This window comes from Pinus tabuliformis, chromosome 3_1 (genome assembly GCF_031772625.1).
Source record: "Pinus tabuliformis cultivar Carrire ecotype Pingquan chromosome 3_1, CPIR1, whole genome shotgun sequence".
Lineage (NCBI taxonomy): Eukaryota > Viridiplantae > Streptophyta > Pinopsida > Pinales > Pinaceae > Pinus > Pinus tabuliformis.
This window is the reverse complement of record NC_142301.1, coordinates 600,519,185-600,544,582: the sequence shown is the minus strand read 5'-3', so window position 1 is coordinate 600,544,582 and position 25,398 is coordinate 600,519,185.

Below are 25,398 nucleotides of genomic sequence, written 5' to 3'. Positions count from 1 at the left end.
GCAAGTTCATCATGAAGAAATTGAAGAAGATGAAGGCTAACCTCAAAGGCAGAATGATGAAGAAGAAGAACCTCAAGAAGAATCTCAAGAAGAAGAAGAACCTCAAGAAGAACCAGAGGAGCAGACAAGAATAGAAGATAAGACTCCATCTAGATATGTTCAAAAGAATCATTCAGAATCTCAGATTGTGGGGCAGAAAGAAGCAGGAATACAAACAAGAAGAAGAACTGCAGAAGCTTCAAGCTATTTGGCATTACTCTCTTCCACTGAACCACAAAATGTGAAAGAGGCATGCAAAGATGAATGTTGGGTCAAAGCAATGGATGAAGAACTTGAGCAGATCGAAAAGAACAATACTTGGGAATTGGTTCCTAGACCAAAAGATAAAAATGTCATAGGGACTAAATGGGTCTTCAAAAATAAATTGAATGAAAATGGAGAAGTAATTAGAAACAAGGCCAGACTTGTTTGTAAAGGGTATGCACAGTAAGAAGGAATAGATTTTGAAGAGACCTTTGCTCCTGTTGCAAGACTTGAGGCCATCCGAATGTTCCTTGCTCTCTCAAGCTTTCAAAACTTCAAGGTATTCCAAATGGACGTGAAATCAGCCTTTCTGAATGGAGACTTAGAAGAAGAAGTATATATTGAGCAGCCAGATGGTTTCATTCTTGGGAACGATCCAAACCTTGTATGTAGATTGAAAAAGTCTCTCTATGTTCTCAAACAAGCTCCAAGGGCTTGGTACTATCGTTTGGACAAATATCTTCACAAACAAGGTTTTTCAAAAGGATCAACAGATAGCAATCTCTATATGAAAGTTGAAAATAACAGATTGCTAATACTTGTTGTGTATGTAGATGATATTATTTTTGGTAGCAATGAAGAGGCTATGAGTCAGAACATTTCCTTGGTTATGCAGAAAGAATTTGAAATGTCATTCCTTGGAGAATTGACATACTTTCTTGGATTGCAAATCCAACAAAATGAAGGAGGTATTTTCTTGTCTCAAACCAAGTACCTCAAGCAGATCTTGAAGAAGTATGGCATGGAAGATTCAAAGCCAGTTTGTACCCCCATGGTTACAGGATGCAGCCTCAGTGCAAATGACGAATCAGCAGCAGTTCAGCAACCCACTTATAGATCCATGATTGGGAGTTTGCTTTATTTGACAGGTACCCGACCAGATATTATGCATGCAGTAGGAATTGTTGGAAGATTTCAAGCCAACCCAAAGGAAACTCATCTTCACGCAGTCAAAAGAATCTTCAAGTATCTTCAAGGGACCCAAAACTATGGCTTATGGTATCCTAGAGATACAGATCTCACTCTTCATGCTTACACAGATGCAGATTGGGCCGGAAGTGTGGATGATAGGAAAAGCACAAGTGGTGGTGCTTTCTTCATGGGTTCCAGATTAGTATCTTGGTTCAGCAAGAAACAGAGTTCGATTGCCTTATCTATAGCTGAAGCAGAATATGTCGCTGCGGCATCTTGCTGCACACACCTTCTTTGGATGATGCAGACCTTGCAGGATTTTCAAATCACTTGCACTCCACCAGTCTCTATCTTATGTGATAATACAAGTGCAATCAGCATTTCAAAGAATCCAGTCATGCACTCAAAGACCAAGCACATACCAATCAAGTACCATTTTCTTCGGGAACAAGTGCTTGAGCAGAAGGTCAAGTTGGAGTATGTTCCTTCTAAGGAACAAGTTGCTGATATTCTCACAAAACCACTGCCCAGGGAAACTTTTGAATATCTCAGACAAAAACTGGGAGTAGTTGATGCTTCATCCTGCTGTTGAAGCTTGTCTGTTCTACAGAAAAGTGGTATACGCAAGTTACGTAAGGGATATCCGCGTATATACGCCGATTTATGATGGGAAAGTCGCGTGTATGGTGTACGCGTGTTGCAGAAAGAATATCCGCGTGCATACGCTGTTTTATGCAGGAGAAGTTGCGTATATGGAGTTCTGAACAACAAGGGCAGACTCCGGTTGGAGAAGGTCTGAGATGGGTATGCCAGAATTCTTCAGGCACAGTTTCAGGGGGTGCAGCAGGCACAGGTTTAGGGGGAGCAGCTTAAAGTCTCATAAAGCATTGTTGGCATTTAGATGCTTTTGGTTCTAGTACACAACTATGTTGGTTTCAGGAGAAGGAGCTCAGAAGGAAAGATGTTGCTTATGACTTTCATAAGTCTTGGTCTAGATTTGTTGTCTCTATGTCATGTATCTCTTCTGTGCTATCTCTTTTATTGTGTCAAGGTCATGTAACGGCCTATGTTGGTTTCCCCACTATGCCTGGGATGAATGATGTAATATAATTGGTTGTTTCTGATGTATCCCCTCTTGGTTGGGAGCATGGATGTATGTATTGAGTCTTTTGGTGATAGGAAAGTCCCTTATGATGTATAAGTCTTGGTTCTTTTGAAGAACATATTTTGCAGATCTTGCCTACAGTCAGGGGGAGCATGTTTCAGCACAGCCAAGCAAAGATATCAGCATGTACTCAGGGGGAGCACAACCCTTTGCCCTTGATGACAAAGGGGGAGAGTGATTTGATATGGTGTTGTTGCCATCAAGTCCAAAGGGGGAGATTGTTGGCATTATGAGACAAGTATTGTCCTTGATGGAAAATCACACTGATAACAAATCATAGTGCATAAGGATAGCAGCAAGGAATTGATGATCAATCTACATGTATGAAGAAGAATATATACACGCTGGTTCACTATATACCAAGTCGCGTATACAAGCAGGTTCACTATATACCAAGTCGCGTATACGCAGGTTCGCTATATACCAAGTTGCGTGTACATGCTGGTTGGCTTCAGTAAACGCGCGTGTATGTGGAAAACTTATCTTTGGTCCACGGCAGTTATTCCTTGGAAGTTGTGCCTATGGTTTTGGACCTTGGTGTCTCGACGGACGTGTTGATCCCTAGTTTTGAAGTTAAGGGTATTGGATATCTATGGTTTTGGCCCGTGGTATTGAGAAAGGCCTAAGGCTATATAAGGAGAAGAAGATCATTAGGCAAAGGTATCAAAAAATATCTTGAATATCTGATGAAGTATTAGATCCAGTATGCAGGTTATGGGTTGATGATGCATTGCTTGATCTGAGCTAAGGAGAGATCTCACCGGTTGATGGAGAACAAGATCTAAGGAGAGATCGGGATCAAATGGTTTGAAATGAACTATCTTTATATGGTTGATTATGCATATTTCTAGATCTGCATACTGACGCAATGTTACGTCCTGGGTATAACTGAAATCTGGTACAGCTGCAAGTTATGAAAAATTATTTTTAGATCTGTACGCAGGTTGTCTTCGGTAAAACCGCGTGTATACGCGGGTTGCCTTCATTGTAGTAGCGTATATCTTTTGGAGCTTGATTTTTGGGTTGCAGCTGGATCTGACTGTTATTGCAGAGTTCTGTAGTCTGCTCTGTGTTCTGGTGACTGGTTTTTACAGGGTTTCAGTGGTTCAGTGATTCAAGATTGATGATGCTAGTATTAGTTGTTTTATGCTTCAATGATTTGTGAATGAATCATGGTGTTCAGATTGTAATTTTGTGCTTCAGGAGTATCCAGTCTGAAAATTGATGAAAAGTGGTACCTGAAGGAAAGAAGATTGTAGGCCAGCACCTACGTACTAGTATCTTAGCTAGTACAAGAGCAAAGGGGGTTGGAGCTCCCTTCCAAGGAAGTTTGGAGAACGAGAGAAGGTTGAAGCCTTCTGCAGGTTGTAGCCTGCGTACTGGTATAAGGCTGCACCAGTACAAAAGATTGTAAACTGAAGTTCTTATTAAAGAAAGATAGAGACGACTTGCAGCAGGTGGTTTTCACCCACATTGGGTTTCCACCTTATATCATGGTTTTCATGTGTGTGGCTTTTGTGTGATGATCTGTTCTGGTGTACTGCATCTGTTTACTCTTAATATGATGAATAATGTCCTGATGCATTTAACTGAAGATAAACTAACTGAATTATAAGATTTATGGTTATATGCTGGTTTCTTTAGACACAGTAGTGTGTACACGCTGGTTCACTTAACTGAAGTAGCGTATATGTTTCTGAGCATTGAAAAAGTTTTATTGATCTGATAATACTGATTCACCCCCCCTCTCAGTATTATTTCCAACATTGTCTTCTTTATCCAACCTTTGTTGGAATTCTTCAAGGTTCTACCACATTCTGCTTTCATTCAAAAACGTTTACCAGCTTCTTTTATCCCTTAGCAATTATACCCACATCCTATGTGGAATTGCCTTTGTGAGCTGCAACAATACCTCTGCAGTAACAAGTCTCCTTCTTGCTACATAAGCGTCACTAAGATTCTCTCCTCTGAGCTCAGTCTTTTAGCATTTCTCTAGTTCTTTCCTCTGGAACCAGTTGAGCACTCCTTGCTTTAGGTTGCTGCAATCTTCAGACCTTATTATGCTACTACTTGGACATCAATATAAAGACTACACACTCTCCAATCTTCTAATCAAATTAAAACAAAACATATCATCTCACCTTCAAGACCTCTGCATTATCGTGTTCTACCATTCACCTACACTTTGAATGGATTGTTCTCTGCTTCCTTGCATCTGCAAGTTTTTCTACACTTTATCCCTTCGTGCCTACTGTTTCTCAGATTAGAATCTGATCTCCTCTTGCCTACATACACATCTTAACACATAAGTTTGTTCTAAATTTTCTCAAAGAAATTTTCACATAGGATTTCTTTGTGTTGTTCCAATACCAAATGCTTCAACCACAATTCTGCTCTAATACCAAAATGATGCAATCCTAAGCCGACAATACCCATAGTATGCATATAAAATGCATAATCTCATTCACTCCAGGAATTTCAATCTCCTTGCCTAATCAACCCTTCGTAAATTACGATTTAAGGCCCCTTAATAAAATCTCATTCGGAAATGTTCCAAAGACTATTCAATAGTCTAAACCTTAATTAACCTCTCCAGCAGAATCTTATTCAACCTTCCTAAACTTTACTTTATTCTTAAACTCACGCATATTAACCATACCCTCTTACTCTGGACTCAATTTTACTCAACACGAATCATACCATGGTTAGTTTCCCTTCATCCACTTTATTTCTATTATAATTTCATATAACAGAAAATACATAAACCACATTTAACCTTACCTTTCCACTTTTTCCATAGCCTTGACACATTTTCTGACGCCCGCCTTTATTGGTTCAATCTCCACCATCGATTTCATTCCATCAGATCAGCGGTTGTTGCATGATCTCCACTCGTACTCTGGAACTCAAATAACTTTAACTCGCGTCGATAAAATTCTCAGGTCCGCTCAGCAATTGAGCAACAATTGAACAATAACTAAACAACAACTGAATAGTAATTGAACAACAACTGAACAATAATTGAACAAGAACTGAACAACAACTAAACAAAAATTGGTATTTGAACAATAAGTTGTCCCATGTTGACTTTTCCTTTTTGCACATGCACTTCACTCTAGGCCATTGATCTTACATTCAATCCGATGGTCTGCGACCCTTGAACTAGCACGCGGATTACCAAACATCTCAACCCCCGTAGTTGACTATGACGTAAGTGTTTGAAATTTTGATAGACAATTGTGATTGAGTGTGGGCCTTCGACCATGAACAAGACATCCATACACTCCTATTCCCTGTAGTCTATTCCTCCATCATTTTAATCCTTCAATTCGTATCTGTCAATCTAAATGATCTGACGATTCTCGTTCTTTTCTTCCTACTTCGCGTTTAGGCCATTTCTTAGTGTTCCTGTGGTTTCTGGTTTCTTCCAGGGTTCTGGTCATTGGTCTTTAGTTGTTCTGCATCACAACTTCCTCCCGAGCTTAACTCCACTCACGCCTTTATGTTTCCTTCACCTTCATTGTAACATTAAAGGCTTCCTAATGTACTGTCGGTGTGTACAAAGCCGTAACACCTCTCTGTTACTCTTCTCTATATTTCGCCTCTGATTATGCACATGCAACTTTTGTTACCTAGAACTTACTCTAGTTCACACACATAAACTCAGAATGGAGTTGTTTGCATTAATAAATAGGTATTTACACAATTTCTTCTCTCAGGCCTGATTTCCAATATCAGTGGCCTCTATTTCACAATCTGCTTGTAGGCTTACAATCAAACCTCTAACTACTAACTTGACTTGACTAACTCCTTTTATGCCTTTTTGGCTTACATTTATACAAAAGGATTCTTTAACCAATTTCTGTTTTAGATTCATAAACTTCTCAACAAAATCCTAAAATCTCTTCCTTATCTCTAAGTATCCTCTCTAATCCACAAAATCATGAACTAGCTCCTAATCTAGGATTTACAATTAATTCTCAAATCTCTCAATCTCTCAACTATCCTGATTCTCTTATGTTCCCCTTCATTCGAGAACATTTACAATATGCTTCACAATCATTAATTAATTCCTATTTTCATTAAAATCACTCAAAACCTAAGTAATTACATTAATTCAACACTTAGGAAACCAACTTCCTTAAAACACAAGACCCCCATATGTCTACTAAAATACAATGATTCTTCTGAGCTGAATGCTCCTGCATCATGATGTGTTTAGACCTGTGAAGGTTCCATCATTGGGTAAGTCTGTGTACTATGTATCATTTATAGATGAATTCTCAAGGAAGACATGGATATATTTCCTCAAGAAGAAATTTGAAGTATTTGACAGGTTTAAAGAATATAAGGCTCTGGTGGAAAACCAGACAGAGAAGAAGATAAAGGTGCTGAGGACAGATAACGGTGGAGATTTTTATAGCAAGGAATTTGAATGATTTTGTAAGAAGTGCGGTATAGCATGACAGAAGACTACTCCATACACACTTGAGAAAAATGGAGTTGCAGAAAGAATGAACAAGACGTTGATGGAAAGGGAAAGAAGCATGCTTTGTGGTGTCGGGTTCGGACAAGAATTCTAGGCAGAGGCAGTGGTGACAACATTTCGCCTGGTCAACAGATCACCTTCATCAGCATTGGAGGATAAGACTCCACAAGAGGTATGGACTGGTAAGAAACCCTCTCTTTCACATCTGAGGGTATTTGGATGTGATGCATATGTACATGTTCCAAAGGAGAAAAGAACAAAGTTGGATAGTAAATCTGAAAAGTGCATCTTTATTGGGTATAATGATGGTTTAAAGGGTTATAAGCTTTGGAACCTAGTAACAAGGGGGGCTATGTACAACCGAGATGTGGTGTTCAGAGAGGTGAAAAACATTATTAAACATGAAGTCCCGACAAAGGAACTTGAGAAGATAGAGTTTGAGGTAAAGGAGGAAGAATTAGTCTCTACAACAGAAGAGGAATCAAAAGATGAAGAGCCACAAACTCTGGTTGTGAGAAGATCCGTTTGAGAAAGAAGGCATCCAAAAAGGTATAGTCCATCTGCTTTCTATTCAAAATTTTCTTTATCTATTACTGATGATGATCCCAAAACTGTGAAGGAAGCAGTAGATTCAGAGAATGGAAAACTCTCGAAAGATGCCATGGTTGAGAAATGGCATCTTTGCACAAAAATGAGGCATGGGATCTGGTGGAGTTGTCAGCTGAAAGGAAACCCATTGGCAGCAAATGGGTGTTCAATAAGAAGACAAATGCAGAAGGAAAGGTAGAGAAATACAAAGCTCGGTTAGTAGCAAAACGTTATTCCCAGGTGTCGGGAATTGATTTTGGTGATATTATTTCTCCTGTTGCCAACGTAGCTTCTATTAGATTACTTTTATCTATTTCTATTGTTTTTTATTTTGAGGTAGAACAAATGGATGTGAAGACAACATATCTCCATGGGAATCTGGAAGAGGATATCTACATGAAGCAACCTGAAGGCTTTGTAATGAAGGGTAAGAATGAACTGGTATGCAAGTTAAAGAAGTCTCTGTGTGGGCTAAAACAGTCACCAAGGGTGTGGTGTCAGAAACTTGATACATTTATACGGGGACTTGGCTTCACCAGAAGCAAAGAAGATCAGTGTGTGTATTTTAAATTAATTGGTGACTGTGTTATTTATATGGTCTTGTATGTGTATGACATGTTGCTGGTTGGAAGTGGCAAAGAAATTATCCAGGATTTGAAGACCCAAATGTTGTCCAATTTTGACATGAAAGGTCTTGGTGCTGCAAACTATATTTTGGGCATGGAAATTAAAAGAGATCGGGAAAAGAGGAAGCTCTAGTTAAACCAGAGAAATATGTCGAGACAATATTGCAGAGTTTTGATATGCAGGATAGTAAACTGGTGAAGGTTCCTATTCCTGTAGGTGTAAAATTATCTGTTGAACAGTGTCCCAAGACACGAGAAGAGGAACAGGACATGTCCCATGTTCCATATGCAAGTGCAGTCAGTAGCCTGATGTATGTGATGGTCTATACTAGACCAGAAATTGCACATGCAATGGGAGTATTGAGCAGGTTTATGTCAAAACCAGGGAATGAGCATTGGACAACAGTGAAGCGGATTTTCAGGTATTTGTGTGGCACTAGTGATCATGGTTCGTGCTACCAAGGAAGACCAGTATTGGATAGAGTTTTGGATATTCATGGTTCTGTTGATGTAGACTGGGCTGGAGATCTGGATCAAAGAAGATCTACAAGTGGTTATGTGTTTAAGCTATTTTTAGGTGCATTCAGGTGGATGAGTAAGAAACAATCTGTATTGGCACTATCAATTACAGAGGTAGAATACATGGTATCCACTCATGCAAGAAAGGAAGTAGTGTGGTTACAAAGATTGTGTTCAAGCATGGGGTTAGTAGAGGGAGCTATACGGATAGACTGTGATAGCTAAAGTGAAATTTTCTTCTAAAAGAACCCTGCTTACCATTCAAAGACAAAAAGGTGTTGCTGGTAAAGCTGGACACTTTGAAGAATACTACAGATGCATTGACAAAATCTATGAGCTCTGAGAAGTCCTCTTGCTGTAGAGCAACAATGGGCATTGTAGGGCTAGATAAATGACTAAGCTCTCATGTGGAAAGAAAACAATAAGTGGGAGAATGTTGGGTTGTGTTATATTATTTCCATGACTGGCTTACCTAGTCAACCGGGGGGTTAGAGGGGGGACGAAGCCTACCCTTCGTTGTGCTGATTGCGCAGCGAGTGGGTCACAGGGGAGCGGCAGCCACCCTTGTCCAAGGGATTTGAGGGGGACGGGTAGCCCCCGTTTACGGGGTCCAGGGTAGTGCCCCGAGGTTTTTTTATTTTTTTGGACCCTATATTAGGTGGGGTGAACCTACTTATGGTTTTGTGCATGTTCGCACATGGTTTTGGGCGCGATGGTTTTTGGTCCATGGTATTGGATGCTTTGGCATGTATATATATGTATTATAACATTGAAAGGAACATAATGAAAAATCAAGATGGTAGTCCCGGTTTTTGGATCCAGGGGAAAATCTCTATGTATACTTGTTTTATGTGTTATGCTCTCGTTATTGTTTATTTTCTATTTTTTAGAATTCGTATGCAGGTAATTTCTCTACGGGGTTAAAACCTACATATAGTATATTCAATTTTATTTTTGTTTTTATATTTATGATTTTGTTACTGATGTTTGATTTACACATTCATGTAGATAATAATATTCTTGAATGGTTACATTGAAAGCACGATTTTACTTAGTCTTTATCTACTTCTTAGTTTTCTAAAATTTCTTCTCTTTTAGTCATTGTTTCTTTCTTATTTTGTGTTGTTCTTCTCATAGGTATTGGCTTGAGTTAGAAGATCAACTTTTACTAATAAAGTAGTTGTGACAAATCTTAATGCCAAAAGGAATAGTTTTTAAAACTCATTAGGGAGATTTCCTTTACTTCTGAGTTTTTCTTATCATCTGCTTATTCTCTTTCGAGATATGTTTATTCAAAGTTACATGTTTTAAAGTGAGATTTGATAAAGAGAATAACATTCCTGTTAAATTATCATATGAAAATTTATCTCCATTTAGATAGAGAATTTATTTAAATAAAAGTTATGAATAACAAACTCACCAAGAGAAACAACAATTCGTATGCTTGACATAATTCAAAGAACATAACAAGATCTTTTTTTCTTATATCAAGATATTTCTTTTATCTTGTTTCACTTGAGTTTTGTTTATTTCATGATTTTTCTTGCAAGGTTTTCTTCTATTTTAATTTTTAGTTTGGAATGATTTTCTCTTGTCTCTTGGTTGGATTTGTTTCCACAACGTTTCTTGGTCCCTTTTTGTAATCCCCGTGTATGCATATTTCACCTTCGTTTGGGATTAATCTTGGTGGTGTTACCAACCTTTCAGTTAAAGGGCCTTTTCCAACCATCTTTGGTTTAATACTTGGGAAATTTTTACACTTATCTAATGGAATCCATTAGGAAAAGGAAGAATAAAAGGAAGATCATTAAACTATTATTTTTTAAGCTCATATGGAAGTTCAGATATCATTATCTTCTATTAGTATTTGAATGCTCCCTTACCTTAATACACGTAAGGAAACTATTTTACAATAAGCCATATATTGAAACAGATACTAAGGTTAAAAAAGAAACACACCAGTTTAGTATTCCATAACTCTTCCATTTCATCCTATCTCTTAAGGACATGAATTGTCTCCCCATCTCTTAGCACAAATTATCAGAGTAAAAATTAAAATTTGTGTGAAAAAACTGAAAGATAGGGGGTCTCCGTAATGAGCCAGCCTACCATGATCACGGGCTTTGATTGTTATGACATTATGATATATGGTAACCAAGCTAGGATAATAGCTTACATCACTTCATTGTAATATAAGAGGTCTCATCATGAGCTGACTTGTTCATGACTATCAACAATTGTGAGTGGTATTGTCATATTTGGTCACCAAGCAAAGACAATTGTTTTCAGAGTTTTAATAAAATAGGTTTCCTCTGGAATATTTAAACATCGATGGGATACTGGCATTTCCTTTGGGCTAAGAGGTAACCCTATCAAGGCTATGGATGCCTTCTAGTAGGAGTGGCTCTACCTATGACAATGAGAGTTCATATTTCTACTAAACAAAATGCTAAACTTGTGTCCTTTAGTTTATGTTGTAATTAATTAATGGTTATTGTAAACATGATATTACTCTTATGATTTCTACAAGGGATGTTCAAAATGATTAAACTCTGTTTTTAGGGATTTCATAGAGTCTGAATCTTAGCATTTTGATTTTATTTAGGCTTTCTCCTTTTCCTTTTAGGATTCCAATAATAATAAGCTAGAGATAATTGTTTCTTACCAGTTTGTCGCTATTGTTGTGGTAAAATCATAACCGCTCCATTATTCAATTAATTCTCATTATGGGGACCCTTTTATTGAATGCTTGGTCATATTACCATTTGATTTTGAGAATTTGGATTGCCTAAATGAGTTTTTTTTTCTTATATTCCTATCATAACTCGTTTGATATCATTTGGACATTTGGTTTGTAAATGGTGCTTAATTGAAGATTGGATGTTTTTCATCGCTTTGGCCTTGTAGGATGTATATAATGTACATTACTTTTTGTTTTATTTTATCCCTTACATAACCCCCGAGACCAAGCTTCAATGTTAAAGTGGTTTTATTATTTCAAAGTAATATTAGGGCTAAACCCTTTATATTACAAGTGGCTAGTTGTTTTGAAACACAAACATTTAAACTTCATTCATAAATTTAATACAAGTGGCAATCAGACTATTATATATATCAAGCTTACACATATCGAAACCTCGGGTCTTCTGGATATCAGGGAGCCTCAACCCAAAAGTTGTGATATAAGCCCTTCTGATATGCAAGGCCTTCATCTTATGCAACAACTGGTTGTAGTTTATACATATCAAAAATATCACGTATTGAGGCTACATTGTTTAAATGTTGTGATATATTCAAACCCTAATATGTCCCCACCTCTGTTCCACTTGATAAATAATTTAACGAGGTTTAATAAATGGCCTATGCAACATAATTGTTTCACAACCATGATTTTTGATCTCCGTCTGCCATGTCACCCAGGAAATTTTATATCCGGTTTTTTCATTCCCGGCCTTTGATCTATCAATCCCACCGATTTCCAAATATGTCAGTCCTTCTAACTTCCGATAATCATCTCCTCCGATCACCAATTTTCGATATTGCTAAACCTATGGTCTTTGGTTATTCTTTGGGTATTCATATCACAATTATCATATAGGGACATTCCAATTTCCTATTATCCTGTCACACCTCCGATACTAAACCTTCGATATCAAATCTCCAATTCACACCTCTGATATAATGGACACGATAGCATTATTAAAGGGGTTTAATATAATATCGCGTCCACCCATCCGCTCCATATCATAGCCTCCGGTACCGACATTTTTCATTTGTGCCCATTGTTAAAACTATTGATATCCATTTCTCTAATACCTCCCATCTCTTGCCACTTGCCACTTCTAGGAGTCGTTGTCATATTAAATGAAAACGCTGCTCGATTTTTCTATTAGTTTTGGGCATAATTAGAGTTTTTTTCCATATTATTATTTCCGCCATTTTTATAACTAATTATGATTTTGTTTTTTGCTATAACAAATATTTCCAATCAAGGCCAGTATTGGAAAAGATCTAGTCTATCACCAACGAGATTCCTCCAAATGGTAAAGGGATATTGTAATAAAAAAATTTGTTGAATCGATTGTTCCTCACATATCGGTTCGAAACAAGCAGGCGACAAGCAGGATCATCATTATTTTCGCAAACAAAAATCGACAATAGATGTGTATACAACTCCATCATCCAACTGAATTAAATCCATATATTCTATAATTAATTCGACTCTGGAGATATTTTTGGAAACTGTTAATATTTCCACCATGTATAAATACCCATCTTTGATTGTAAGAAAAGGATTAGAATTCGAAAGAAAAGAGGTAGAGTAATGCTTGGGCTTACAACCTCTTTGTAAGGAGGGAGTTTTTGATTCATTTACACTATTGTAGTGAGAGTTGATCCATCTTTGCAGGCAGGGAATCGAGTTTAGAGGCAATAGACAACTTGCGCTACTATAACTCTCTATTGTTTTATGTAACTTGATTCATCTTTATAATGATATTTATTTCTATAATTGGTTGCATAGCATTACTACTTGCTTTGTTATTGGAAGTAAATGCTTCAGCTTTCAGATATTGTTTCTGGTGTATGAGTATATATGTGGTTTTTAAACACTACTATTGATTGTTTATTGAAGTGCTCATTTAGAATATGGTCAAGATATCTTGTAGGGTTAATCAAAAATGAGATTCGAAACTAGAACCTGTATAAGGACAAACCTTTATCTCCTTGAGCTGCTAACTATCTAACAGTTTAATCCTATAAATATCCTACTTCATACATGTCATGTATTTGAACTATTTCAGTATTGTAGCATGAATCTTTTGGTCCTTATGCATATGTTGTATTTGGAGTTGGAGTTATTTATAGTTAAGTGTCTAGTAACTACTAATTAGGAATTTAGTTGCTCATAATTATTTTAACAAGGGCAAGATATTGTGAACTATTTCCCTAGTCTAGTTCCTTCGTTATATTTCAATTCCTAGATGCTTCTCTTCCCATCCTTTTAGCTCGCTCTTGATTGAGAGAAGGACTAATCCTTCCTTCAATCAAGATAGGTCTAGGATTAGATGCATCTTAGATTATACTTCATTTAATTCTACTTTATCCATTCTAGAAGTCTCGTCATATTGAGGAAAACTTTAGTTGTGGCTTCGCTAAGCCCCATATCAGCTTCAGGATCCGTTTGTTGCTTGATCATTAAGAAGACCGATCTAATGTCTCTTCTCTATTCGTAGGTAAAAGTCATATTTTAAGCCAATGGAGAAAGAGAGAAGGTAACTGGTAGGTGGTCTCCCTTATAATGTCCTAGGTGGATATTTTCAAGCCCTCCTCCTCAAAAATATATGCCTACAACATTATAAGGGAGACCACCCGGTCAAGAAATTAGAGAAATTGCTCTTCCATTAAAATGGTAGTTTCAACTCGTTAAACTAGGTCCAATTATCTTCTCCCTTTCTCCACTGGCTTAAAATATGAATTTCACCTACCAATAGAGAAGAGATATCAGTTCAGTCTTCTTCTTGATCAGGAAAGAAAGTTATCCTTAAGCCAATCTGGGGCTCAACCAAGTCACAACTAAAGTTTTCCCCTGCATGAGGGGACTTTTAGAATACAAAAAGTAGAATTAAATGCAAAGTATATTTTAAGATGCATCATCCTAGACCTATATCGATTGAAGGAAGTATTATTTCTTCTCTCAATCAAGAGAAAGCTAAAAGGATGGGAAAAGAAGTGTGTAGGAATTGAAATACAATGAAGGAACTAGACAAGGGAAATAGTTCACAAGATCTAATCCTTGTTAAAAAAATTATGAACAACTAAATTCCTAATATGTAGTTACTAGAAACTTAATTGTAAATAACTCGAACCCCTAATGAAACATATGCATCAGGACCAAAATATTCATGCCACAATACTAAAATAGTTCAAATACATGACATGTATGAAGCACGACAAATATAAGATTAAACAGTTAGATAGCTAGCAACTCAAGGAGATAAAGTTCTATCCTTATACAAGTCTAAGTTTCAAATATTATTTTTAATTAATCGTGCAAGCTAGCTTGACCAGATTCTATATGAGCATTTTAATAAACAGTCAATAACAATGTTGAAAAGCCACATACATACTTACACACCTAAAATGATATCTGAAAACTGAAGGATTTACTTCCAATAACAAAGCAAGAAGTAGTGTTATGCAACAAATTGCAAAAATCAATATTATTATAAAGATGAATAAAGTTATAGAAAATAATAGAGTTACAGTAGTGCAAGTTGTCTGCTTCCTCTAAACTTGATTCTTTGCCTACAAAGATGGATCAACTCTCACTACAATAGTGTAAATGAATCAGAAACTCCATCCTTACAAATAGGTTGTAAGACTAAGCATTACTCTACCTCTTTTCTTTCAGATTTGAATCTCCCCTTTATTCCTGTCGAGGAGATTGTATTTATACAAAGCTTAAGGTGAAATAATGAAAATAAGAACAGCTCCATGTATCTCTCAATAACCGAGATAATAATAAAAGAAATTAAATTAGGTGTCTTCTTCTATTGTATCATAGGACAAATGTAAATTGCCTATGTTTGATAAAGTGTCCAATTTAGCTTGTTGTTGAGTTCGATTTATTTTACGTTGATAACCATTGAGTAGATTTCTTGACAAGATCACGCTCTTCAAGGTATTAGTCTTTGTTTAAGATTTTTCTTTGACTTCCTTTGTCTATTTTGGTTCAGATATTGACACATGGTTGAGTGGTTGTTGATCGAATGATCTATTCGATTTGGCCCAAGAGTTTCCCTGTAACAGAGAAGTCGAAATTAGCCATTAAAAATAACAAAAAGCTCAATACACATTTGACTTCTAATTATTCCCTACGACATTTTAATTTAATTAAGTGGCATTTTATAATAATAATAGTTACTAGTGCAAGAGTGACACATGGCAAGAGCTGAGTGGTATCGCTGGTATGGATATCATAACTTTTAACAATGGCTACACCATAAAACACCAATATTGGGAGGCTGCAATATGGGGTGAACACGACATCTTATTTAACTTGCTTTAATAACGTATTGGATCCGTAGTCTCGGAGGTTAGGGTGGAAATCTGACGGGATTAGAATATCACAATATTGGTGATTGAAGGGAATCAAAGGTCGGAGCAGGAGATACATTACAATTCAGAAGTCAGAGGGGTATGATGTATCGACATATCAGTGGAGTGACATATCAGATTATCGATGGGCTATGGATATCATAGTTTTAAATATGTGTCACAGTTAAAAACATATGATCATCGATACTCGAGAATGAACAACCCTGATATAAATTTTTCTCGGTGACGTGGCACGTGGGAACCACAAATCATGACTGTGAAACAATTATGTTACGTAAACCCTTTATTAAACCTCGTTAAATTATTTATCAACCGGAACAAGGGTGGGGACAAATCAGGGTTTTAATATATCGTAACATTAAATGTTGTAACCCTGATATGTGATATTTGTGATATGCATAAAATACAACCACTTGTTGCATAATATGAAGGCCTTGGATATCAGAACTTTGGATATCACAAGGGCTTATATCATATCTTTTTCATTGAGCCTCCCTTATATCTGAAATATCCAGGGTTCCGATATGTGTAAGTCTGATTTCCACTTGTATGCAACTTGAATGTTTCAAAACAACTAGCCACTTGTAATATAAAGGGTTTACCCCTAATATTACTTTGAAATAATAAAGCCATGTTAACATTGAAGCTTGGTCTCGGGTGCTATGTAAGGGATAAAAATAAAAATACTATTTACAAATAAAAATAATTTTTTTATAAAATAAAGAAATAAAATTTATAAAACAAAAAGTGAGTACATTATATACATCCTACGAGGTCAAAGTGGTGAAAAACATCCAATCTTGAATTAAGTTCCATTTACAAACCAAACAACCAAATGAGATCAAAGGAGTTTTGATAGGAAGACAAAAACATATCAACTCATTGAAAGAATCCCAACTCATAAAATCAGAAAGTGACATGACCAACTTTTAATCAAAGGGTCCCCATAATGATAATTAAGTGAATAATGGGTGGGAGTTGTGTTTTTACGAAAAAAATGGCAAAACAATGGGAAGAACCAATTATCTCTCGGCAAATATTAAGGAATTTCAAAGAAAAAGGAATAAAGATAAGATGCTAAGACTCAACTTTTCCTTCTAAAAATGTTTTTGTAAAAATCATTTAGAATTCAACATCTGCATAAAATCTTTTATTAGATATAAGATTATAAGCATATTTTGGATAGCTATGTATATATGTTAACTTGAACTAAAGAAAAAAAAAATTATGATTTCACCTTAAAGATATACTCGCATGTCACAGGTGGTGCCACTAGTGCTAATAGGCATCCATAGCCTCGACAGGGTCACCTTTTAACCCTTGGAAGTATCAGTATCCCATTTATTACTTTATACTTTAGAGGAATAATTAAGAATTATTTTATTTCTTTTTAGTTACTTTGAAATCCATTTTCCTCACTTTGTGACCAGATATTGACAATTCCATACCGCAATACTAATATAAGGGCAAACAAATCGGCTTGTGATGAGACCTCTTGTCTTATAACTGTTTGGCTACAAGCCATTGTCCTGGCTTGGTAACTAGCTGCGACAATGTGACGACTATCAATGCCTATGATCATGGTAGGTTGGCTCTTGGTGAGACCCCCTATCTTTCAAGTCTTTTATTATTTTTGAATTACATTCTAAAATTATTTTTTTAATAGATGGGGGACAAGTACACTCCTTAAGAGGTTGGGATAATAGGAAGAGTCATAAGATGCTAAACTTTTATTGGTAAACTTTTCTGCTTTAGTAGCTAAATATGTTATAGCCTATCATATGATAGAATTAAGCCTTAAATTGTTAAGTTCATAGATCATTTAGCAGAATGATGATTAAGTAGTCAAAGATTATGGTGAAGTGAAAGTATGAAAAATAGCATAGTGATGTTTCTTTTAATAATATTCCTTTTGGAATGAACTTCGTTGGATCACACAGATGGAAATATAGCCCAATTATAAAACCAAAATAAATTGTACTTCAACATACAGAAAACACTCTGGTATATACATATGATTATGTGAAAATTAAATAAAAAGGAAAGCACCAAATGTTAGCAAATCAATAGGGAAGCTAATTAGGAGAATGAGATCTGCATAAAATTGTTACAAGATATAAAAAGTATGTCAAGATTAGAGGTTTTATCTTATAAAGAAATTCGTTAATTGAGGCTTATTAAATGATAACTCATTGATGTGCATTTCTGGGGACTTTCTCCTTTTACAAATCATGTTCAATAAATTTAAATTGCAAGTCCTTAAATATTGTTTTCTTTTAAGAAAAAGCACCATTAATCAGAATGAAAATAAAAAACAAGAAAGGGAAGATGAAACTTCCTAAAACTCATTGAATGTTCTTCCTAGCTACTTTTACATAAATCTGCAAAATAAATCATCAAACCAATGAAAACTTGCAAAATAGAGGAGACAAAGATAAGAGAATGTAACTGGAAGAGAAAACAGAAGCAAGGATTTTAAGCAAAAGGAAAAAATGTAGAAAATAAAAGGATGAGAATGGGCATAGAAAACTTACCACTGTAGAATTCTGTTTGATCTTACTCGAGAAAAAAAAATCTAGCCAAAGTAACCTCTTCTTTTAATTGGAAGTAAAATCATGAAGAAGTGGCTTTGAATGTAATTTTCATTCACCTAAAATCATAATTTATTCAATTTAAAGCAAGCACTAAAACAATGATTCATGTTCAAGCTTCATTTATTTTTTCAATTTAAAATGCTAGGTAATGAACTATTAATCATATCCACTTCAAATTTCCATCGGGGGATCAAAGTAATAAAATAAGCCTTTAGAGATACTTGTGAATCCAAAATTTCGAAGTCAATTGTAATTCATTGAAACTTCTTGATACATGCTTTCATTACAAAAGCAATGCAATGAATTTTTGCAAAAGCAATGCAATTAAGCACATCATAAGTGTATATGCTTTGACTATATAAGAAATATGAGATGTTCCACGACATTTTGCGAGAAAATGAAAGGAGATGCTAAGAAAAGCTTGGGTTCATTTATTGCTTATTAAAAACTGAAATAATGAAATAAATGCAAACATAAAAGGAATCTAATCTAAATTAATATATTCCTATTGCTAATTGAATGGAAGGAAACATGACTAGGTATAGTCATACTTCCAATGTAAACATTTTCTCATTTTAATCCCTGCATGTATGTACAGGTCAAACAATAGAAGTAAAACTAAAGAAAATTTCAGCCTATTATGCACAATTCATAAATTTAGTGAAATAAATTATTTACAAAATTCCTACCTTGAAATTCTTCCAAGTAATTGTTTACAACATCATAAAAAATAGCATGAATTTTAGTGAATGATCGGAAAAAGTTCGAAGGAAGAGTAAACATCATGCCAGTCTTGAATGATACATTTTTAATTATTGAAGCCTTTCGAACACTAGCAAAGTCATAAATATTCGTACGCACTAGAACTTCAAAATATTTTTCAAATGGATCAACAAAGAATAGATGAACATTTAAAAGATTTCTAGAAGTGTCCCATTGTTGGTCAAAATGAAATGGTGCACTCTCAGGGGCCATAATTTTTTATGAACTTATTTGAAAAACGGAAATAAATTGGACAAGCATGAACAAATAAAATTTCAAATAGAAGGTGGCTTATGCCCTTGCCTGAAACTGTTGAATTGATTCTCAGATATGCTTATTAATGCAGCTGATGAGTGTCTAGAGTTTGAATGTTCAAAATACTAGTACAGTGTGCTTAGAAATTCAAAAATGAGATTCAAAAGAAAAATAAATTCAAACTGAAGAAACTGAAAAACAGAATGGATTCAAGTTTACACTAATGTTACAAGTAATGGTACAGCATGGTTGAGATTCATTTGTGAATATTTGTTTCCCATGAGCATCAATAGTAATTGTAAAATTAAACTCATTGTTTGCTTTCTTTTACGTGAATGGAAAGATTTCAAGCTTATGATCCAAAAAGGGCATTCAATCATCATAGGAAAAATTTGGGATAGGTTCTTGAATACCAAAATTAATAGGATTTGAATGTTTGAAAATTAGAATAGACCGGAATAAATCCTTGATTAAAATTCTCTCTATCTTCAAAAATAGATTCACCTAAGGGATCAGACAAAATTATTTCTGAAGAGAATAGAGTTCGACTGTTTTCATTTTCTTAGTCATCATCATAAATAACTTCATAAGTGTTATTTTCCTCTAAATTAAATAAATCAGAACCATGAAAGTGATTGACTATCAAGTTAGGATAATCTTCAGGTTTATTGATTGAATTTCCGATTAAATTTTCTATACCAGTATCAGAAATTAATAATTCATTATTAAAATTAGTTCCTCTATTTTCTAATATTAAATCTGTATTCAAAGAACCTATTTATTGATTATGAATTAAATTAATATTGTTAAAGATATCATGGTAGAGAGAAAAATAGGAAGTTGAAGATATATACCTGAAGGTTTCTCTATGCATAGTTGATTTCTGATTTTCCAAAATAGAAAATTCAAATTCTTCATATATTTGATTGATTTGCAAATTGTCGCTTAGATGCTCCATCATTTGCATTTTATTATCAACAGATTGTGAATTAATTTTAACAGTAGACTATGCGTTGTCGACATTCTCTGGTTGATTTAATTGCTGCTAATTTAGTTCTTACTGATTGCTGCTAATATATTGTACATTTTGTTGAAATTCTACTTGATCAACATTATGTAAATTTGGAGAATTTTTGCACTATCATTTGTAATTTCAATTTGCGAAGAATCGAAATTGTCATTTTGAGAAAGTGTATCACTATCAACAAAGGCTATACTTTATAGTTCTTGATAGTTGTCACATGATAGAGACACTAAATGCCTAAACCATCCAATCAATTGGAAATGAGGAGACAAATATTTGGACAAAAACTATGTTACGAAACCAGCTCACAAAAAGATAGAAAAGAGAGATCCACGCCTTAGAATTCAGCCTCTTCGAGGGGGAAACCTCCTTTACATTACATAAATGAACAATTCTTGGGTGATACAAATGACAAAACCTCTTTTCTATATATAGGAGTCTAAGGAGTCACAATATAATCCAGCCGACCTAACAATAATAATATAAAGCCACAAAAATAACAATATAGGGATTCTATGGGGCACAGAAATAACAATATGGGGGTAATAGGGGCACAACAATATAAATAAGGGGTATAACTACAATAGTAATGGGGTAATCACTAGTATTATAGGGACCCAACATGCCCCTCTCCTTCAAAAAAGTGTTGTCCTCAACGCTTGAGTAGTTCTGGATACTTCTGCATAAAATTCTCATCCTCCCATGTGGAATCTTCAACAGATAAGTTCTTCCACTTGATAAGATACTCTGGAATTGATCGATTTCGTAGCTGTCGAGTTCTTGTTTCTGTGACTGCTTCCGGTTCCAATATAATTTTTCCTTCCTCGTCAAGTTCTGGCAATATTGTTTGAATTGGGAGCTTGTCACCTATAACCTTCTTTAAACATGAAACATGGAAGACTGGGTGCAATCGAGAAGTTGCAGGAAGCTCCAATTTGTATGCCATAGTACCAATCTTTTGTAACACCTTGTACGGACCATAATACTTTGGTGATAATTTAATATCCTTCTTAGCTTGCTTTAGGGACATTTTCTTATATGGTTGTAGCCATAGGAATACCCAATCACCTACATCAAAACTTCTTTCACTGCGATGTTGATCTGCCTGTTGTTTCATTCTATTTTGTGCCAACATGAGGTTATCCTTTAAGGGTTGGAGGACTTATTGTTGATGTTCAATGCGATGTTCCACTGCCTGAACCTTAGAATTCTCTCTTAAATATGATGTGATGGATGGTGGTTGATACCCATAAAGTGCCATAAATGGGGTCATTTTTGTTGTTGTATGGAAGGAAGTGTTATACCACCATTCAGCCAGAGGCAACCATTTGACCCATTGTGTTTGTTTATCAGATACAAAGCAACGAAGATATCCTTCCAAACATTTGTTTACTATCTCAGTTTGCCCATCAGATTGAGGATGATAAGATGAGCTATGAGCTAACTGAGTACCAAGACAAGAAAATAATTTTGTCCAAAAATTTCCAGTGAAAATGGGATCTCTGTCACTTACAATAATATTTGGGTTTCCATGTAGCTTTTGAACTATTTCCATAAATGCAGTAGAAACTGTACTGGCTTTAAATGGATGTGATAATGCACAAAAGTGTGCATACTTGGTAAGTCTATCAACTACCACCATGATAACAATATGGGGACAATAGGGGCACAACAATATTAATAAGGGATAAAACTACAATAGTAATGGGGTAATCACTAGTATTATAGGGACCCAACATGCCCCTCTCCTTCAAAAAAGTGTTTTCCTCAACGCTTGAGTAGTTCTGGATGCTTCTGTATAAAATTCTCATCCTCCCATGTGGAATCTTCAGCATATAAGTTCTTCCACTTGATAATATACTCCGAAATTGATCGATTTCGTAGCTGTCGAGTTCTTGTTTATGTGACTGCTTCCGATTCCAATATAATTTTTCCTTCCTCGTCAAGTTCTGGAAATATTGTTTGAACTGGGAGCTTGTTGCCTATAACCTTCTTTAAACATGAAACATGGAAAACTGGGTGCAATCGAGAAGCTGCAGGAAGCTCCAATTTGTATGCCATAGTACCAATCTTTTGCAACACCTTGTACAGACCATAATACTTTGGTGATAATTTATTATCCTTCTTAGATTGCTTGAGGGGAATTTTCTTTTATGGTTGTAGCCGTAGGAATACCCAATCACCTACATCAAAACTTCTTTTGTTGTGATGTTGATATGCCTGTTGTTTCATTCTATTTTGTGCCAACACGAGGTTATCCTTTAAGAGTTGGAGGACTTGTTGTTGATGTTCGATGTGATGTTCCACTGCTTGAACCTTAGAATTTTCTCGTGATGGATGATGGCTGATATCCATAAAGTGCCATAAATGGGGTCATTTTTGTTGTTGTATGGAAGGAAGTGTTATACCACCATTCAGCCAGAGGCAACCATTTGACCCATTGTGTCCGTTTATCAGATACAAAGCAACGAAGATATCCTTCCAAACATTTGTTTACTATCTCAGTTTGACCATCAGATTGAGGATGATAAGATGAGCTATGAGCTAACTGAGTACCAAGACAAGAAAATAATTCTGTCCAAAAATTTCCAGTGAAAATGGGATCTCTGTCACTTACAATAATCTTTGGGTTTCCATGTAGCTTTTGAATTGTTTCCATAAATGCAGTAAAACTGTACTGGCTTTAAATGGATGTGATAATGCACAAAAGTGTGCATACTTGGTAAGTCTGTCAACTACCACCATGATGACACTCTTTCCCTCAGACTTGGGTAAACCTGTGATAAAATCCATTGAAACCTCCTCCCAACATTGGCTTGGAATGGATAAAGGTTGTAATAGACTGGGTGTCTTAATTGTTTCAACTTTATTTTGCTGGCAAACCAAACATTCCGCCACAAACTTTTGAATATTCGATTTAAGGCCATCCCAAAAAATTCCTTCTTAACCCTGTGGTAAGTTTTTAAAAATCCTGAGTGCCCTCCTAAGGGAGAAGTGTGCAATTCCATAAGAATCTTTTGTTTTAGCTGGGAATTCTTACAGAGGTATAAGCGATCTTTGTACCATAACGAATCATTTTGCCAGCTAAATGTATCAGACGTACTGGAATCTTGTTGTAACTTTCGAATAAGTGCCCACACTTCTTCGTCATTCTTCCATTCCTCCCTTGCTTCATTTATCCAATCTGGTTGGATAATAGAAATGGCGCACAACAATGCTTCCACATCCTCATCCTTTCTTGAGAGTGCATCTGCCACCACATTTTGCTTCCCTTTTTTGTAGATGATTTCAAAGTCATAACCCAACATCTTTGTGACCCACTTTTGTTGCTCTTCAGAGGATAATCTTTGTTCTAAAAAGTATTTAAGGCTATCATGATCCGTTTTTACCTTGAAGTGTCTTCCCATTAGGTAGGGTCGCCATTTCTTAAGTGCATGGAGTATTGCCAACATTTCCTTCTCATAAATAGCTTTGCTTAAAAACTTTCCCTTGATTGGACGACTTTCAAAAGCAATGGGTCTTTCATCTTGCATTAGAACAACACCAATTCCATTTCCTGAAGCATCACATTCCACAATAAAGGTTTTTGTGAAGTCCGGTGTAGCTAAGACCGGTGCTTGGCACATTGCCTCTTTAAGATGTTCAAAGGCCTTTGTTGCTTCCGGAGTCCATGAAAATGAATCTTTCTTCAATAATGTTGTTAGAGGTGCTGTTATTCTCCCATAATTCTTAACAAACTTGCGATAATACCCTGTCAACCCAAGAAATCCTCGCAGATGCTTTATGGATGTGGGGATTTTCCATTCCTTAATGGCTTTAATTTTGCTAGGGTCTACCTTAACTCCTTCATGAGATACAATATGACCCAAATATTCCACCTCCTGGACTCCAAAGAAACATTTGGATCTTTTTGCATATAATTGTTTCTCCTCCAATAGTTGTAGCACCCTGTCAACATGTTCAACATGATCCTTCCAAGACTTGTTGTAGATTAGTATATCATCAAAAAATACTAACACAAATTTTCTAAGGAATGGTTTGAAAATTGAATTCATCAAACCTTGAAATGTTGAAGGTGCATTGGTAAGGCCAAAAGGCATGACCAAAAATTCATAATGACCCTCATGAGTTCTAAATGCCGTTTTCGGAATGTCTTCAATCTTCATTCTGATTTGATGATATCCCGAACGAAGATCCAACTTGGTGAAGTAAATTGATCCATGCAATTCATCCAGTAATTCATCAATAACAGGAATGGGGAACTTATCTTTAATAGTGAGCTTGTTGAGCTCCCTATAATCTGGACACATGCGCCATGATCCATCCTTCTTGTGCACCAATACTACTGGAGCTGAGAAAGAACTTTGACTCGGTTGAATTATACCAGCCTCTAGCATTTCTGCAACCATACGTTCAATTTCACTTTTTTGGACATAGGGATATCTGTACGGCCTGATGTTTGGAGGAACACTTCCTGGAATCAGATGAATAGCATGATCATGATCACGCATAGGTGGGAGACCTTTGGGAGTCTCAAATACCTTGGAATGATTTTCCAAGACTTTTTGGAGATCTGGAGAAATAGATGATTCCAATGTGGAAACATCTAGCAAACATAATTGTGCAATTACACCTCTTTGCTCCTTTTTTAGAAGCTTTGTCATACCATTAGAGCTGATTATCTTTCTTGGTTTCCTTGCAATACCCCTTAATTCAACTTCCTTTCCTTCTGTAGAAAATTTGATGAAAAGTTCTTGAAAATTAAAAGCTATTGTACCCAAGGATTGTAGCCATTGGACTCCTAGTACAACATCCGCACCTCCCATTGGAATGGAAAGCATTGGGCTAGTCAATACATATTCTCCCATGGATAGCTTGATATTATGGCACTTTCCAGAAAAATTTATTGTTCCTCCATTTGCAATCATCACTTGACACTCTGGTGCTGGATATAGGAAGCAATTCAATTCTTTTGCTACCCTACAATGAATAAAATTGTGGGTGCTTCCTGAATCAATCAACACTATTACCTTTTTCTTCTT